Consider the following 18,560-nt stretch of genomic DNA (forward strand, 5'->3'; position numbering starts at 1 on the left):
GGCAGAGGTAAGGTACCCTCATAGCATAATGCTCCATGCTAGAAAAGCAATTATGGTATACTTTTTATAGGTATAGCCTGTTACCATAGGCTGCTGCAGAACCTTATGCTCAAGTTCCACACTGTTCTGAGACAGGTGAGGACCAGGAGAGAGAGTCTCACCCCTGGAGAGTGGGCTGGGCACCTCCCACTGGGCATTGTTTCCTGTGGACTCCAGGGGAAGTAGTCAGAGAAGATCAAAGCTCTCCACCATCCTGCAGGAGTGAAGACATAAAGATTGTCCTTGCCCAAGTGACTGAGTCCCCACGTGACAATCTGGGTGGCTGCCTTGCTGGGACAGCTTTGATTCTTATCTTCTTTCTGCCTCCCAATGAGGCTTTTTGTTTGTTTGTTTGTTTGTTTGCTTAGTTTGCAATTAGTATTTAAACATTTTTATTGCTTGGTAATTTTATACATGCAATGTGTTTTGATCAAATTCACCCCCCCCCCATTCTACCCCAATCCTATTCCGCCTCTCTACCATTACTTTTCCTTCCAGGATTTACGTGTTCTGGTTTTTCAAGCCTACTGAGTCTACTTAGTGTTGTCTGTGTTTGCGGGGTGGGGGGAGGGACTGCATACTAGGACATGAGAAGCCTCTCAGAGGCTGCATTCTTGAAGAAAAACCAACTCTCCTGCTAAAGACTTTTAGGATGCTCAAATTCAGACCCACCCAACAGATTTTAGGAGAAAAGCTTGGCTACTTGTCTATCCTCAAAGGTTATCCCACCAAGTTGGCCACCATCTCTGCCTCTGGCTCCTCATACTGTGACAGACCTTTTCCTTAGTGGTCTACTTCTTGTTGTGATGTGGAATGGTCCCACCTGATTATCATAGGTTACGGGCCTTGGCAGGTCTAACATCTAGAGAAGGAGGCTTTCTTTGTTCTCATCACAGATGGCTGACTCAGCTAGAGTCTGGGGTCTACTCTGGTCTTGCTGCCCCGGCATCTGGTTGAAATCTTGCTAAGCATAGCTCTGTAACATCTTCAGGCACCCACTAACTCCAGTGATGGTCATCTTGTCCCATGAGATGTGACCTGGACCCTCTGAGTGATCTTATGTACTCATGGGTTGTTTTTCAACATGTGAGCTACTTCCCTGTCTGTTCATGCCTGGCCTATTGCTCTGGCATGACATCACAGCCCACTCACGCTCCCAACTGGCTGTGGCTGCTCAGAACAGGCCCCTTCCAGTGAGGCTTTGGCTCTCACTTAAGCAGTTCCTGTCCAGGTTAGGCTCGGCCTTTCTTCTCATGCAACACTGAACTGTCAGCTTTGCCCTGTATTAGAGTAGAAAGACACTGTCTGCCAGTCTAGTCTTTCTTACTGATTGATCAAACTTGTGGGACAGGTGGCTGCTTGAGTTTCTGGAAGGCATAAAATCCCCTCTTCACCCCTCCTGACACCATCACTGTAAGCAACCAAAACCACTGCCAAATCCTGGGCTGAGAGACAGACGTGGTTTGAATCTAATTGGCACCCATGCAACAGAACATGGGAAACGATGGGGGAGCAGCTCACTGTCCTTTGAGAGCCCCAACCAGAACTTGGTGGAAGATATTCTGTAGCTCCCACAACATGGAGTCTGAGGTAAGCCAGTGGAGCTGAGAGAGGCATACGTTGAGCATTTGACAGAAGTGTTGAGCCACTGGACTAAGTCTGACCTGAAGTTGCACTGGGTTCAGGACACCAGCAACCTCCTTCTACATTCTGGGCTGTGAGAGCAGTTCTAGTTTTATTGTCAGATACCACTTGTCAGTCAGGGTTTAGAGCTGATGCCTCCCTAGCACAGATGCCCTGGGCACTTCTGTGGCAAATATTCCATTTTCCCAGAAATGAACACGGAGAGAGTCTAGCCTGTGGTCATAATGAAAGACACAGTTGGAGTGTGGTGGGTCAGACTGCCCAGCATGGAAGCTGCCTATTGTGTAGATATGCGGTAGAGGTGTTTGGGTAGTGAAATTCAGATGTCACTGCCCTCTCTATCCCTCCACTTCCTTCAGAGGAAATTGCCCAACCCATCCCCTCATTTGTTTCTCTAGCTGCCAGCATCTTCTTCAACTGTTGGGAACTGGATGGTGACAAGCACTAGCAGGTGGCTAGCTGGGTAGGTGCCACACTGAGCAGGAAGGACACTAGGCGAGAGACAATATGCAAAACTAAACCCCAAAGTTCATAGCAGTGAAGCCTCAGAGCAGAGTGATTAATGGTTTGTTGGCATTTATAAGAGTAAATGTTTAATCACTTATTACTACTGATTATGCTAATGAGATAGAATAATATATGGGAGCTTGGTTTGAGAGCAGAAAGCTTGCTGGGAAATACTGTGATAAATGTCAGGACCCCCGCTCCTTTCCTGGGGCCCTTGGAGAGCTTCTCTGTAGGTGTGACTGCTGTAAGGCTCACTGGCTGTGTGTGGAGGGAGCACTTGTCTGCAGGAACTGGTCTCAGGAGGTTACACCAGCACTGTTTTAACTCTGCCTACCGCCCAGAGTGTGGACAGGAATGGCTTCTCCGTACACCCATGAAAAGGAAAGATCAAAGAACACTATCTTTATTTCTTTCCAGGGAAGAGGCTGTCTGGCTTCTGAGTGGCTCAGCAGTTGGCTGTGGGTCTCTGCTCCATGTCAGGCTCTGTTGGGAAGGCTCTGGTGACCACGAGGGATGAGCTCATGTTGGGATTTTGGTAGGGCAGAGGGCTTTTTTCTCATCAGCCCAGCTGCCTGTCCCCCTCAGAAATGGTGGAGGCTGGAATCTGTTATCACCTCACCTACCCAGGTGAAGGCAAGTATAGACCTGGCAAAGTGCTGCTGGAGCAGGGCACAGACCCAACAGAACCCGATGATGTGGACAGGCCCCTCCCCGCTGGAAAGAGTCCCAGGGACTTTGAGTGCTGGAACTTGTTCTTGCAAGGTCTCATCAGGGCAGAGTCTGATGATGCTGTTTTAATGGGAACCCTTGAGGCCATCAGGAAACAGATCTGTTGCTTCCCCTTAAGAGATGAAGAAAGAGGTAGGCTTGAGAGATGGCTCAGTGGGTAAGAGCACTGGCTACTCTTCTAGAGGTCCTGAGTTCAATTCCCAGCAACCACATCACAACTCACAACTGTCTGTAACTCCTGTTCCAGAGGATCTGACACTCTCACACAGATACACATGCAGCTAAAGCACCAATGAATAAATTATATAAAAAAAGAAAGAGATGGGGGCCTGGTTGCTTCCTAGGTTTCTGTCCTTTCTACTTTGTCTTGGGGGCCTAGTAGCTTACCTGCAGGAAGACAGCTCATACTGTCTGAGTCTGGCTACCTTTTCTCTGTCTATCACCCACAGATACTGTCTGTCTGTGTTTTCCCCTACAGCACTGGACTCAAGCCTATCTGGGGCAGGGGTGACCTGCCTCACTGTCTTATGTTCCAGGAGTGGGGCAATACAGTTAATATGGACTCAGGGACATGTACCTAGTGTCTGGCATTGGGTCCCCATTTTACAGGTGAGAAAACTGAGGATCAAGGTTGTTAGACAAGTTGTTCGAGCTTACCTCAGGGGGAAGCAAGGCCATAACTGGAAGCCACAAGATCTAACTCTGGTATGTGTCATGCTAAGTGTGTTTCTAAGGGGCTCTTTAGGCAGCTGGCTGTCATAGATGTCATCAGGACATCTGAGAGCTATCACAGGTGTGTCCAAGCCATCATAGAGGTATCTCTGTTGTAGGAATTGTCACTTGGCTTCTGGGTGTCTACTGGTAGGCTCTACTGAGTTCAAAGACCTGAGTTTCCCCCATAGCCATTTCTAAAACTTCCATGTTAGTAAATATACATGCCTGCATCACACTTGTATGTATTCACAAACATGCATGCTTATACAGGGATGCCACAGGGATATACAAATGTGCCCATACATATACATAAAGGAGCATGTACATGTGTATATAATTTGTTCTTATGTGCATTCATGCAGGCATACCCAAGATTGTAAATGTACGCCCATATATATACATAAAGAAGCCACATGTATACATATGTACACACATATATGTGTTCATAGATATAAAGAGGTATATACATATATACATGTAAACATATGCATACAGAGATATACATGTGAACAAATCCATACGTAAGGGAGTATACTTATATATACACATGTACACATGAGCAGGTATGTACACATGCTCACACAAATACATAAAGGGACATGCATATGCATGTATGCACATGTATGCACATATATGTATATACATACATAAAGGGACATAGGTACACATAAAGGGGTATATACACATACATATATTCACAGGAATACACATGTGTGGATATACATACACATAAAAGGGCCACACATGTATATATATCACACATAGAGAACTGCATGTGTGTACACACTTATACATAAAGAAGTCACACATGGGATGCACATGTACCCATACATACACATAAAAAGGGGCATGCATGTACATTTGTATATGTGTAAAGGTGTAGACATGTGTATATGCACATACACATAAAGGAGGTCACACATGTATACACGTACATATATGCATAAATAAAGCTGTGCACACAGTTGCACAATACATATTTGAAGGCATTATGGACAAAGAGGGGGCATAACTACAGACCTTACAGCTTTATGACTCTATTTAAGATGCGGGTTAATTTCTCATTTGTCATGTCTTCTACAGCTAAGCTGTGAAACGTCTCGTTACTGCAAGCCTCTGAAACAATACACAAAATTAAGGTTATTTGCGGTGTCAGAATCTAAATTGCCTATGATTTGCATATTGAGAAAATTACTTTTTAAGATTTTTAATGTAGAATTTTCATTATTATTATTATTATTATTATTAGACGACTTAACACCACATATCCTGGTTCTAATAGGTTTTCTCCTTAAAAATATATTTTTAAATTTCTTTTCTGTCCACACACATTGATGCAGAGGCTACATCTGGGAAGGTTCATTGTCCTTTGTTCAGTATTGGTCCTAGTCAGTATTTACTCTTTCCTACTTGATGACAGAAGAGTTGCGGAGGGAAAGTGTACTCTGGAATATGAGACTGGTGTGCAAACCTCTCGTTAGGAGCCCCTTTGGTGACTACATGCACTGTGTTGTTACAGGACTGAATTGTGTGAGGTCAGTGCTGTTGCAGTGAATGAACCAGGAACTCTGATAAATGTACTTTTGTGTATGTCTCTGATAACTTCTGTTCTGCAAACAGAAAGGATGAGACTTGCTAGTCATGCCTTTTAAGGGTTTTGTTAAAATACTGGTGAATCAACCCTTGTAAAGAGAAGAAATTTGGAACATTTATTTTAGTAGTAATTAGACCTAGGGCCTTCTATATGTTAGGCAAGGGCTCCATCAGTGAGCTACACACACACACACACACACACACACACACACACACGCACGCACGCACGCAGAGAGAGAGACAGAGACAGAGACAAAGAGACAGACAGACAGACAGAGACAGAGACAGAGAGCCCTTTAAAATTGTTTTGAGACAAGATCTTATAAGTTATCCAGGCTGACCTTGAACTTGTGTTTCTGCCTCAGTTTCTCCAGTAGCTGGGATGACCAGTTTATTGTACTTCTAGACCCTGTTCAATCTTACACTCCTGTAAGCAGAAGAAAGGCAATGGAAACCAGCTTCTCCAGGATGTGCCCCTCAAACACGGAGACATTTGTTTCCCTGCAGCCACGTCTCATCTCTGACCTGGCATCACCTGTGTGGTCCCCACCTGCCTCTGGAAACACTATGAACCTGCGTTTTCTTCCCATAGGTTTGTTTTCCTCCTGAAACCCTCCTTGGGGCTGCAATTCTCAGAGCAAGCTGAACAGATCACACATGTCAGACTCTCAGAACACAGGTTTAGTCCATCAGAAAACCCCAGTGAGACCAAGAACTCTCCAGCTCTGTGCCTGGACTTTCCAACATTACAGTCAGATCTCATAGAAAGATCTGTCTTTCTACCAAGTGAACTTTATTTCACTAAGAAAATTCTGGCAAACAGGGGGCTAGGCCCTTGGTACTGAGCCCTTTATAAGTGCTTAGTAAGCCCAAAGCTTCAAATAGGACAGAGCAAATTCACACAATTTAGTATTTTTTCTGCTATAGTTTCTCAGAGCTTTTATTAACACACCGGTCTGCTGGCTGCAAAGCGGCACATCTGCAAACTCACAGGCTGGAAAGCAAGAGAGAGAGGTCCTCTCCTCTCCTGGCTAGAGTCCTCTCCAGGCTATACAGCAAACTAGTTGGGTGACTTTAGATACATTCCTCTCTTTATTAAAATTGATTCAATTCTAGACAGGAGTGATTGTCCAAATTCTCCTAGAGGTTTCTCTATGCTTTGAAGGCATTGTTGGGCTTGGGACATGAAGGACACATTGTAGTGTGTTGGTCTCATGCTCCTTGTATGATGCTAAATACTGGTTTCTCAAGATGCGGTTGCCTCCAGCGAGCAGATTCTCCCTTACTCTAGTGATGCCGCGAGAAACTTCTCCCCAATTTGACTGGTCAATAAAAGGTTAGAGACTGTGATTGGGTAAGGGAGGGAGAAAGGTGGGGCTGGAGGTTGAGAGGGGGTTGCAGGTGGAGAGGAGGAAGACACAGGAGGAGGATGTCAACATGGATCAGAACTGTGTGGCCAGGAGAAATAGAGTAACAAGGGACATTGTGACTGTGATTATATCAGTTAGCATAGTCCTGGATCTGCCCAATCTAGGCATATGGTTTATAAATAAAATATCTGGATTGTATGTCTTTTCTGAGGGCTCATCAGGATTGTAAATTCTTACTATGGCACATGTCAACAAATTGCTCATTGTCCCCAACAGAGGCGTCCTTTAGGAAGCTTCCCAGGTGCTGCCACTGAGCCCGAGTTAATCTTGGGCTAGGCTGGGCTTGTCTGGAGAGCTGAACCAAAGCCAGGCAATTCAGGAAAGTCTCCTGCTCTCTTGGGAAAAGATACACACTTTCCTCAGGAGGACCTCATCAGCTCCTGATTTCTTATCAGCTCCTGAGGCAGTCGCTTTGCCATCCGAATAACCGAGGTGAGAAATTTGCTTATTTCTCACCTGATTAAGAAAACAGGCGAAGAAAACTGGATCTGACTGGGAATTGACAGGCCGGCTTGTTGGTGCCTCTTGCTGCATTTCTTAGTCCAGCTCGAAAAGCTCTTTTCTTTCCTTGCCAGAAATACCAAGGTCCCCAACAGCCATTCTGTACCCTGCATGTCTGTTCTTTGAGAAAGAGAGTCCCCTATCAGGCCTCATGTCACCCTTCAGCCTTCCCTCCTGTGTCAAACTTGTCTGCATGTGGACTTGTGTCCCATAGACCCCAGTGTTATTTGACCCAGCGGTCCCAAGGACTCCTGAAATACAGGGTCAGTGTGCCACAAGACACTAATCTAGAAAAAAAATCTGAAAAGAATTTTGGATATCACATAGGTTGGCTCTTTTAGAAGGTAGTATGTCCCCAGTGAGACCTCTTCTGACTCACATGGGACCATGGAGTGAGCTCTCAAGGTGCTTGGCAGCTCTTAGGACCTGGCTTTTCAGCCATCTTGGCTCCCTGCACTGGCTGTGACAAGGTTATGACATCTAGGTCCTAGGGTGATAGCAACAATGGAAGGAATCCTGTAGAACGTCACTCACTGTCACATGACTGCTTCTCCCAGATTATGCTTCTGCTTTGGAGCTGTGGCAATTTTCTCTCAGGGATGTTGTCTTCAAGAGACCTGCTGTCTCAAGTGATTCTGTCCTGATATCTCTCAGAGGTTTTGACCCTTTTTCCTCACCCTTCTGGAAGATGTCTGGCCTCTCAAATTTAATTGAGAGAAAGCTGTCTTAGAGCAGCCAGTGTGTCAGGTGAACTGATGGTTTTCTGAGTCAGACTTATCTGAATGAGTCCCTCTTTCCTGTCCTAGACTTGGTGTTCTCCAAGTTTTCTTTCTGATATAGGTCAGTAAGTGTGACCACCTTTCAGTGAACACATTCATTATTCTTGGAAATGGCGCTACCATTAGCTTCCTAGGTCAAGAAGAGAATGTGCTCCCAAGGAACTGGAGATGAGAGTAGCAGGGCAAGAGACCAGCACCCTTTACAACAGTGCAGAGGGCTGCCTTGTCAGCCTCAGCAGGAGAGGATGTATAGACTTGATGCCCCAGGGTAGGATACCTAGAGGGGCATCCTCTCAGAGGCAGAGGGGAAGGGTCCTGGGGGGAAAAACTCTGTGAGAGGAACTGGGAGGGGGCAACATCTGGTATGTAAATATATAAAATAATTGGTTAGTTTAAGAATACTGAAGTTTGATGAGGGAAAGGGCTTGCTATTCCTGATGAGAGAGGCCTAGGGCACTCAATGTCCCTGTCATATACCCACTCTCCTTTTGTCCTCAGTCATCTGTCTCTCTACTTTACATTTAAGGAGTTCACAGAGACTGTGAATGCAGCCTCAGCTCACTTTGTAACCCAGCAACCCTGGACATCAGACTGAGCCTGATTTTAGCTCTTAGAACTGTGTTGCTGTGTGCTGCGTTGAAAGTAATCACAGAACCTGCTCCTGATCACCATGAGCTGAGAAACTTCATCTCTGAACCGTCCTTCATCCTCCCAACCACCCCAGTGATTAGAAAGACAGCAGTTTGCCGTAACATCTTATGGCCACTGTTCTGAGTCAGGGTTGGCTCGGTCACCTTCTCACTGTGTAGATGACCCCTGCTCACCTTCTTGCTGTGTCAGTGACCCCTGGTCACCTTCTTCTCGATGTGTTGGTGACCCGTTTTTCAGCCTTTAATGCACGCAGCAGCTCTGAGGTCTGAGCATGTTTCTTGTAGGCTCCTTGTGGCTAACATTTCTGGGAATAATTTCATTTGGCTCACAGAACTTCTCAGAACTGGGGGGCTGTGACAGAGTGGGCCACCCTTGGGATCAAGCCCACCAGAATGCACAGTGAACAGTTAGTAAATTAAAGGACACTCTTCTGGGTATCTGCTGTTCTAGGGTCTTTATTGTTACAGAGGGCCGTTGCCCCCCTACAGGTTATGTGAAAGTACTATTTAAATGGTAAATTGGAGTGGGATTTATTGTGTTTGTCAGGGTGTGTTTATGAATGCTGAGGCTGCACATATAATATGGACTATGGATTCTTTCCTGTGTCATCCCTTACTTCTCTGGTTGTACCCAGACTAGGAGCAATGAAAGGTTTTACGAGGAATTCATGGATTTCTGCATTAGGCACACCTACAGTTGTTTCTGTCATCACTCCTCACTGAAATATGAATTTGCTGTTTGTAATTTAACACCATTCTCTTCACATTTATGGCATTCAAGTTTTTATTGTCTGCAAGCATGTAGGGACTTCCACGATCCCTCCTGTCTCTTTCCATTGCATATGCCTTTAAGGACAAGAAGTAGAACCTTCCACCCACTAAAGAAGGGTGGGTCCATGGAACATAAAGAAAGGCTCATGGCTACCCTCCATGGTGAGAGCTGGCTGGCTCATGCTTTACAGGGTCTGATGTGACATTCTTGATGGCATTCAGGGATATCCCCCAAAGTGGGACAGTAGTGCCTGTGCCTCCAGCTCACAAGGACATGGACTCTGGACTGCGGCTTGAAGTGTCTTTAGGGTAGTGGGGGGTTCCTGGCAAATCCAGCTCCTTTGATTTCTTTTCCGCAGCAAGGAAAATATGGTATCTCGAGGATTTGTCAGGCACTTGCTTGTGATTGACACCACACTTTTTCAAAGTGCGACGTTCTATGGAAACTGTCAGCTCCTGCCTTGGAAGGAGACTTTTTTATGCTTTGTAGCACTCTGTGTCATTTCTGTCAGTGCCAGGACCACGCTTATCGACGGCTTATTAGTTCCAAGTGCCTGATTCACTGGGCTGCGTTTTGAATGTGATGTCTGCAAGTTTTTAACTTTTCTACTTTTATCTCCAGCTGGGAATTCCTCACAAAACAGACAGTAAAAGAATCAAACTGCCGGAAAGTGGCTTTTCTGGTGAGTCTAAGCATTTTCTCAGCTGCACGCAGTCAGTAGAAATGAACCACCTTCCCAGTGCAGGGATCTCAGAACAAGCCCTGCTTCTGGGAAGGCCCACCTCGTAGATGGGTGGAATTTCTGCTTAGACTCTCTCCCCTGGGACTTTATTTCTAATTGATGTGTGTGTGTGTGTATGTGTGTGTGTGTGTGTGTGTGTGTGTGTGTGTGTGTGTGTACAGAGGCATGTCTGTGGAGACCAAAGGACAGCCTTGGGTGCTGCTATTTAGGAGCAGCCATCTTTGGCATTGTGAGACAGGGTCTCTGAATGGGACCTGGGAATTACTGACTAGGATGGACTTGCCCGACCAGCAAATCCCGGGGAATAGCCAGTGTCTGCTTCCCTAGATATGGGACTACGAGTGTGTGCCACCATGCCTAGGCTTTGGGATCCAACTCAGGTCCTCATGCTTTCAGGGCGGGCAGGCTGAGTTCTCTGCTCAGTCCCTTGCTTCCGTGATTTTAGGTCAGCGTGAACATAAAGTGTGAGTCAGTAAACCCAATGTTCACTCCAAGTGCAGAGAAGGTTGGGTCCCTATTGCACCTAACCAGTGTACCTGCTTTAGCTCTATGCAAGAGCAGGACAGGAAGTCTTGTCTGAAGTACTGCTTTCTGAAGTCACCTAGAAAGTAACAGGAATATTTCCCAACAGACAGAGATGGGAAGAAAGGATAGGTCTGCCCAGTGTCTGCGCAGCACCTTCATGAAACCTTGGCCCCCTGGACTCCCAGCAACACCTGACATGCTGCTCAAAGAGCCGCCTCTCCTCTGGATTGACACCTCTCTTGACTTGAGAAATTCATGGAAACTTCTGCTCACAGAAGCTGCCAGCAGAAGCGGAACTTGTCTGCAAAGATAGAAATGGTGAGCAGAGGGTTTGAACACTCAAGTCACTGGCTCAGACTGCTCCTTTTTGCACACTGACTCCAAAGGCATCTTATCTGAGTATTCTTCAGCTTCTAGTCTTATTTCATAGCTAATCATTTTTTTCTCCCTCTCCTCCTCCCATTTCCAAGGAGCTTCTGAGATCCACACTTCTGGTCCAAGAACTCACATCTTTGGAGCTAAGAGGCAAGGATGGCCGATGGCGGGGGTGTATTTGGTGTTCTCACAACTCTTCGTATGACATTAACCAACACATCTTTCTTCTCATCAAGGCAACACCAGTGGTGAAGCATTTACCAGTCATACTGTTTGCTCTGGCTGCACATGTCTGTGTCTGTGAAGGATACTTAGGCTCAGTCCTTGAGTACAGACCTCTCATTGAAATCTGTCTGGGCCCAGCTGTGTTTCAGGTGATCCCTGTCACAAACATGCAACGGAAGGGCCTCTGCTCTGCATTTGTTTCAGACAACAGCAAGGCAGCAGCAGGACTGGTTGTAGAGCGTCATTTATTCTTCTCCTTGGCCTTTGTTCAGCTCCATTTGTTCGCTTTGTCCTGTCTCTTTCCTGACCAGCAACTCCTTGGAAACCACACCCAGCACAGTCTCTTTCTTTGCTTTGGGGTAGGATTCAGGGGGGATGCTGTTGGAGAGCTGGGTAGAATGTAAGAAAGTAAGAGTAGCGAAAATCAAATGAACATTGTTTTTTTATCAAGTAGCTAATTTGGAGTCAGCTCAGTTTAAACACATAGTAGGCTCACTGGGCTTCACTTAAAAGCAAAACAATAACATCCACAATGATAATTACAAATAATCAAAGTTATTTTTATCAGGCTGTTCTTTTAACAAAAAATATTAGTGTCAATTAAAAGCTTGATATTTTATTAAACGTTAGAAACATTTTTAAGAAAAACAATCACATGGACCACACAAGAAAAACTGTCAAAGAGAATCCTGCTAATTTAAAAGTAATCTTTATATTTTATCTTATTTCCTGAAAAGAAGACTATATTCATTTTTAAACTTACTTTAAAAATAAAAGCCGGTTTCATTCGTTCCTAAAGAATATCCACCTGTTGTGCTCTGACAGTAAGGTGGCCCCCACAGGCTCTTGTTCCCAGATGCTGGCTGGGAGGATGAGGAACCTTTGGGGCAGGAGGCATGGTTGACAGAGGTGGGCGGGTCACTGAAGGAGGACCTTCACTGGTGATAACCAAGGCCCACTTCTGCTGTGAGCTCTCTGGGTCCTGTTTACAGCAATGTGACATCCACCCTACTCTCCCAAGACCACAGGCAGCCATCATCCAACCCTTGCCACCCATGATGGGCTCCTTTCTCTGAGCTGTAAGCCAAAAGGAATCCTCCCTTCCTAAGGTGCTTTTGTCTAGTACTTGATCCCAGTGAAGATAGCTATAGTTGTCCGTTTGTTGCTGTGATAAAAAACCTTGATACAATCAGCTTAAAGAGAGAAGACATACCCACTCAAGAGCAGACAGAGATAAACATACGCATGCTTGGTGTTCAGCTGGTGCCTTTGTCTACTTTTATATAGGTCCAAAGCCAGGGAACGATGTTGTCCCTTCTCCGGCTGGCTCTTCTCATGTTAACTGAGATAGTCATAGAATCCACGCCCAGACCAATGTGATCTAGTCAGTCCCTCATTAAGACTCTTCCCAAGTGGTTCTAGTCTGGTTGAGGTAACAAAACAAACCATGATAGTAACCAATACTGTCCTTGCAAATAAGGCTGATAATTCATGCTTTAATTTACAAATATACAAGATAAGTTAAAGATTTTTTTAAAATTAGCATCTCCCGCTTGTTGCTAAGCAGATGAGTTTAGTTATTTATGGCTTCTCAGATATCCTTAAGGAAAATAAAAGCATATCGCCCTGCCAGGAAACAGAGTTGCATTTGGCTTTATTTGGAGCAAAACATAACCTTGGATGGGCGAATGATCATCATGTGGGCATCCAGATCCTTCTGGAATGAATGAATGAATGATGAATGTATTTGTCAATGTTCTCCATGCTGGGAATTTAGTATTTGTTAAGAAATCCCCTTGGCTAAATAGTCATTACAGTATTTTGAAGGCTCTTTGGCATTAAGCAGCATGGGATGCCTTTGCAAATTTCTGGTTTTCCAGAAGTAAAACGTTATTTTTAAGATTTTTTTGCAAAGTGTTGTCTGGATGCCTTCCCTTTCTGCATTGCTGTTGGGGGCACAGCATAGTCTTTTCAACCTTTCTTTCCAATATCAGTACTCTTTGTCTCTATACCCCTCTCAGACACTTGGAAAAGTTTCACCCTCCACTGGCTTTCAGTGTATTTCTCAGTCTTGAAGTAGGAGAATAATGATCGAAGCAAAGGAACTGGGCAGAAGGCTGAATGGGCATGCTCTAAATATTTCTTTATGTTCCTGGGCCTATAGCATCTACCCTAACGCTCAGGGCTTTCCTGGCATGTGGTTGTCAAGTAATTCTGGTAGGAAGCCACCATGCCTGGCCTTGCTTGCTCATTTTCTTCTTAACCTATAATGTGGGTAGCTCAGCTCAGTCTGTTGGAGAATCTAAGAAATCAGATGACAGAAAATCTTTCTGCTGGGGCTGAAAAGATGGCTCAGTAGATAAAGTGCTTGCCATACAAGCATGAAGACCAGAGTTCAAATTTCCAGAACCTAGGTATAGTTTGGGTTGGCATAACAGGTTACATGTTAATTCCAGTTCAGACACAGAGACCTCCAGAATATTGATATGGGTAGAGTAGCCATATCCATGAGTTATGGGATCAACTGAGAGGCCCTGGCTATCATAGTTAGGGTTTCTCTTGCTTTGACAAAACACCATGGGAAAATGCAAATTGGGAAGAAGAGGGTTTATTCAGTTCAAGGTTTTATACTGCTGTTCATTATTGAAGAAAGTCAGGATAGGAGCTCAAACAGGGCAGGATCCTGGGGGCAGGAGGTTGCTTCTCTAGGTTTGCTTGCCCACTTCTTTCTTACAGAACCCAAAACTACTAGCCCAGGGATGGCACCATCAATAATGATTTGGACCCTCTCCTACTGATCACTGATTTCAAGAAAATGCCTTACGGCTAGATCTCATGGAGGCATTTCCTCAACTGAGACTTCTTCCTCTTGATGACTCCACCTTCCATCAAATTGACACAAAGCCAGCCAGTAAAACTGACCCTTGTCAACTTGATACACACGAACACTTCACTATTAAGTCACAACCCTTCCTCTTTAACTCATCCCCAAAATCTGACATTAAAAACATTAGTACATCTAAAAGTTCCACACTCATTACAAATTTAAACACATTAAAATTTCAGTCCCTTTAAAATAGCTAATTTCTTTAAAAAAAATACAACATTGTTTAAAATTGAAAGTCACTCAATTGTGGGCTCTAGAAAAATCAAAAGTAGACTAAATACTTTCCTCAAGAGGAAAAAAATCAGGGCACTGTCACAATCAAATTAAATCAAAACCATATTCCAATTGTCCAGTGTCTGGGGTCCACTCACAATCTTTTGAACTCCTCCAAAGGGCTTAGGTCACTTTTCTGGTTTTGTCCTCTCTAACACACAGCTTGTCTTTTAGGCTCTAACTGACTTCAGCTCATTGCTGCAGCTGCTCTTGGTGATCATCCCATGATACTGGCATTTCCAAATATCGGTATTTTGCTGCAACTGGGCTGTACTTTGACTGATAGCCTCTCACTGGCTTTCTTCATGGTGTCAAGCCTCAGCATAACCCCTTCATTCTCGGGCCTTCAGTTGCCACTGAAGCTGTACCTTCACTAGTAGCTTCTCCTGTCCACTCATGGTGCCAGTTCTCAACTGCTCTCCATGACCCCTTCATGCCTTAAAACCAGTACCACCTGAGTGACTTTCACCCTATCAAGTTCAGTCGCCAATAAGAGATGCAACCTTGACCAGTTATGGAACACATCTTCTCTGTGCTTTCAGGAAACACTGCCTAGAAGATTTCAACTCGGTGACATTGGTCTCTTCTCAATCACCCCTAATTTCTTAGCTCCAGCTGGCCAGCATCAATTGTCCCAGTCATACAAAGGTTTCACTTCAGTGGTGCCAGTCTCTTGCTAATCATGGCTGACTGTTCAGTTCCAGCTGACCAGGATGATAGAATGGATCTTAATTCAAAGTAGCAAATAGCCCTGATAGAGTCTTTAAGTTTCCCTCTGAAACTTCACAAGCCAGGCCTTCACTGTCTGCTCTGCTCTTAACATTCTTATCTTCCAAGCTCCCAAAGAACATCTTGCTGAGCTCCTAACACTCAATGGTACTTCTAACCCAAAGTTCTAAAGTACTTGTACAGTTCTCCCTGGAACATGGTCAGGTCTGTCACAGAAATACCACACTATGTTGTTACCAACCTGGTTTAGTCAGGGTTTCTATTACAATTAAACACCAAGACCAATCAGCAAGTTGGAGGAAAGGGGTTTATTTGGCTTTTACTTCCATATTGATGTTCATCATTGAAGGGCATCTGGAGAGGACCTCAAAACAGGACAGGAACCTGAAGACTGGTGTGGCTAATTGGTTTGCACAGTCTGCTTTCTTGTAGTACCCAGAACCACTAGACAAGGACTGCCTCCCCTCACAATAAGCTCAGCTCTTCCAGATTGATTGCTAATTGAGAAAATGCCTTACAGCTGGATCTTAAATGTCTCAGGAGACATTTCCTCAATCGTGGATCTGTTCTCTCTGATGACTCTAGCTTGTGTCAAGTAACACAAAACCAACTAATAAAACAGATATGATCAAAATATATTTCTGATGTCAACCTAGGGATTTCTCACACATGCAAACACACATGAACACAGACAGACATTTGTGTATCCACCTGTATACAAACACCCATATGTGTGTGTGTGTGTGTGTGTGTGTGTGTGTGTGTGTACATTACATATTCACTCACACTAAAATCAACAATGAAAAACAAAACCCTTTCCCCCTCCTAAGGAATCTGGTATTTGAGGATGTTTAGAGCATTTCTCCATTAAGATGCTCTTCATCTGCCCCGAGGGGTTTGCAGTAGGATTTCTGGGTTCAGGATGTCACAGCAAGGAGAGACACAGGTACAGGCCTTTAGAGCTCTGGGGATACTCTGAATGTCTTCCTTTCAGAGTAGAGCGCACCACCAGGTTACAGAAGGGACCTCTAGGTCTTCCAGTGTCTGTGGATGCCCTGTTTGGAGCAAGGCTTCCACGAGAATATTTAGTCAATGGTGCCTTCTCAGAAAAGACAAGGCAGGGAGGGAAGAGCCTGCTGCAGACACAGGGCAGAGAACCAACCTGATGCAGAGACAAAGCTGAGCTGCCCCGCTGCCCTACGAGTCCTTCACTCAGTAGATCCATCCCTCATCGCTCCGCAGTCAGCTCCTTCTCCCAGAGTCTGTAGTTCTGAGACATCTGTAGTGCACTAGGAAAGATTGTAAGCGGTGAAGTGGGGCTGAGACCAGACACATTTTAGAAGTGAAGTCATCCACTAAGGTGATCTCAGGGTGTGGATGAAGGCCTAGCATGATCCCCAGAGATAAGAAAAAGGCACTAACACAGTTGACTCATGGGACCAGGCAGGAGGAAATGAGCTGGCAATTACAAACAGAGTCACAGAATGGCCCTGGGGCACTGGAAGGTCAGTGGAAGGAAGGGTGCTTGGGTGGGTTGACAGCCGTGTTCGGAATGGGCTGCCACAAGCCCCTTTTCACATGGGGCAAGTCTGAGGAGGGAGAAGAAACTGAAATGGAGATGCACCTGAAGAGAGACCAGAGACAGACAGGAACTGGAATGAGACTGGGCAGACAAGTCACCAAGAGGCTCCCTCCTGTTTGTGGTGAACTCCGCCTGGGGAGGCTTGTGGACCAAGGGTCATGTCTAACTGCATGACTGGGCATTCATGCACAGATACGTACATACCTTTTGTGTCCTCGCTGTTTGCAATCTTTATTAGGGTTCTCTAAAGGAACAGCATTGATAAAATGACTATATATATTTCCCTGGGTACCAGCTAGTCACAAGAGAATTCCCAGCAGTGACTCTGGGGAGATTATGTAGGGCTAACTGTTTGCCATATAACTCAAACAGGCCCAACAGGCCTTTTCATTCTATTTCCCTGTAAGGACAGCTTGGGGCTCTGGGACAGCTTGGAACAGAGGGGCAATGAACGAGGTGAGGCTGTCTGGCACACTCTGTGCTCATCCATGGGCAGGCTGAACCCTTCTGAATAAGGGGGCTTTGTGCTGTTTCCCACTGAAAAGTCTTCCTGTTCAGACACAAATGTCTTCCATTGTGCAAAACAATGTTCTGAAATTCCACTTAGAGACAATTTCACTTTTCATATGCAAAGCAAGCAGCTGTGTGTATGTAGGAAGGCCAGGCAAGCTCTGCAGTGGTTCCTGTGGTCTCTGTCCTGCCCACCTGGAGAAGGGCCAGAAGGAGCAATCTTTGGGGACTTTGCTGAGGATGTAGCGACTTAGTAAGTGACAGAGAGGCACACTGGGGACCAGGTCATGACCCATCTGAGTGACTTTTTATACCTTATGCTTTCACAGTGTCAGCTCAATAACCTTTGCAGGAGCTTCCTGCCCCTGTTTCCCAGCCCTTCCCTTCAGCCTGAATAGGCTCTAAAGCCAGGGCATGCTGGGCCACACACCGCCATGTTTCTCACCCTTTATTGCTACTCCAGTGAGGGAGTAAACACGCTTAAATGAATGATTTCTAAATGTGTATGCTGCCAGTCTTAAAGAGGGCACAGAAAGAGAAATGTTAGGCATATATCTGCTCTGCAGAACCTCCCAAAACCTCTGGTAAACTCAGATAGTGTAAGTCTATCTCACTGTACTGTGCAATTTGATGCACATTCCAACCTAGAATGCCTCTTGTCCACTTACAACTTGGGCTCATGTAGTGTGACGAGCCTGCCCAACTGTATAGCAGGCCCCGAAGCCCTGAATCCTTGACACAGCATCCAGTTGTCCTGCATATCAATTCTAAAAATGGCTAAGGGTCTCCTCCACTTGGTTCTGGGTTGTTCAGTGGCTGCCTCTCCATGGAGCCTCCAGTAGCAATGGTTATGGCCAGGCTAAAGACATGGCAGAGGTAATAGAGGTCAGCTTTGGCATACTGTGTGCTTTGTTTTCCTCTCTCCTTCATTCTTGAGATGTATTTTATCATGACCCACATTTTACAGAATCCTTGGAACCTAGAAAACTTCCCATTAAACAGGACATGCTTTCTATCTCCTATGTCACAAATCCAGACACATTTGCTAGGAAAAAATCATATCCCTCAAATGCTGTTGTCCCAAACACCCATCGAGTGTCACTGCCTTGCATGTCTTCTACAGCACTGTTGAGGAAGGATACTTAAGAATACCTTCCAGGTGTCCTGACTTTACCTGTATGGTGGCCTCACAAATTCAATTAAGGCTTTTCTCCCACCTGTTGTCTGCCCAGCACTCAGCAGGCACTGGGTGCCCTGTGCCTTTTGCTGAGTGAATGCTTAGTATATCCCTTGTGAGAGGAGTGAAAGCCAGCACTGGGTATGAGGCCACTTGCTAAAAGGCTAGATCCTACAT

This window comes from Micromys minutus (genome assembly GCF_963924665.1).
Source record: "Micromys minutus genome assembly, chromosome: 2".
Lineage (NCBI taxonomy): Eukaryota > Metazoa > Chordata > Mammalia > Rodentia > Muridae > Micromys > Micromys minutus.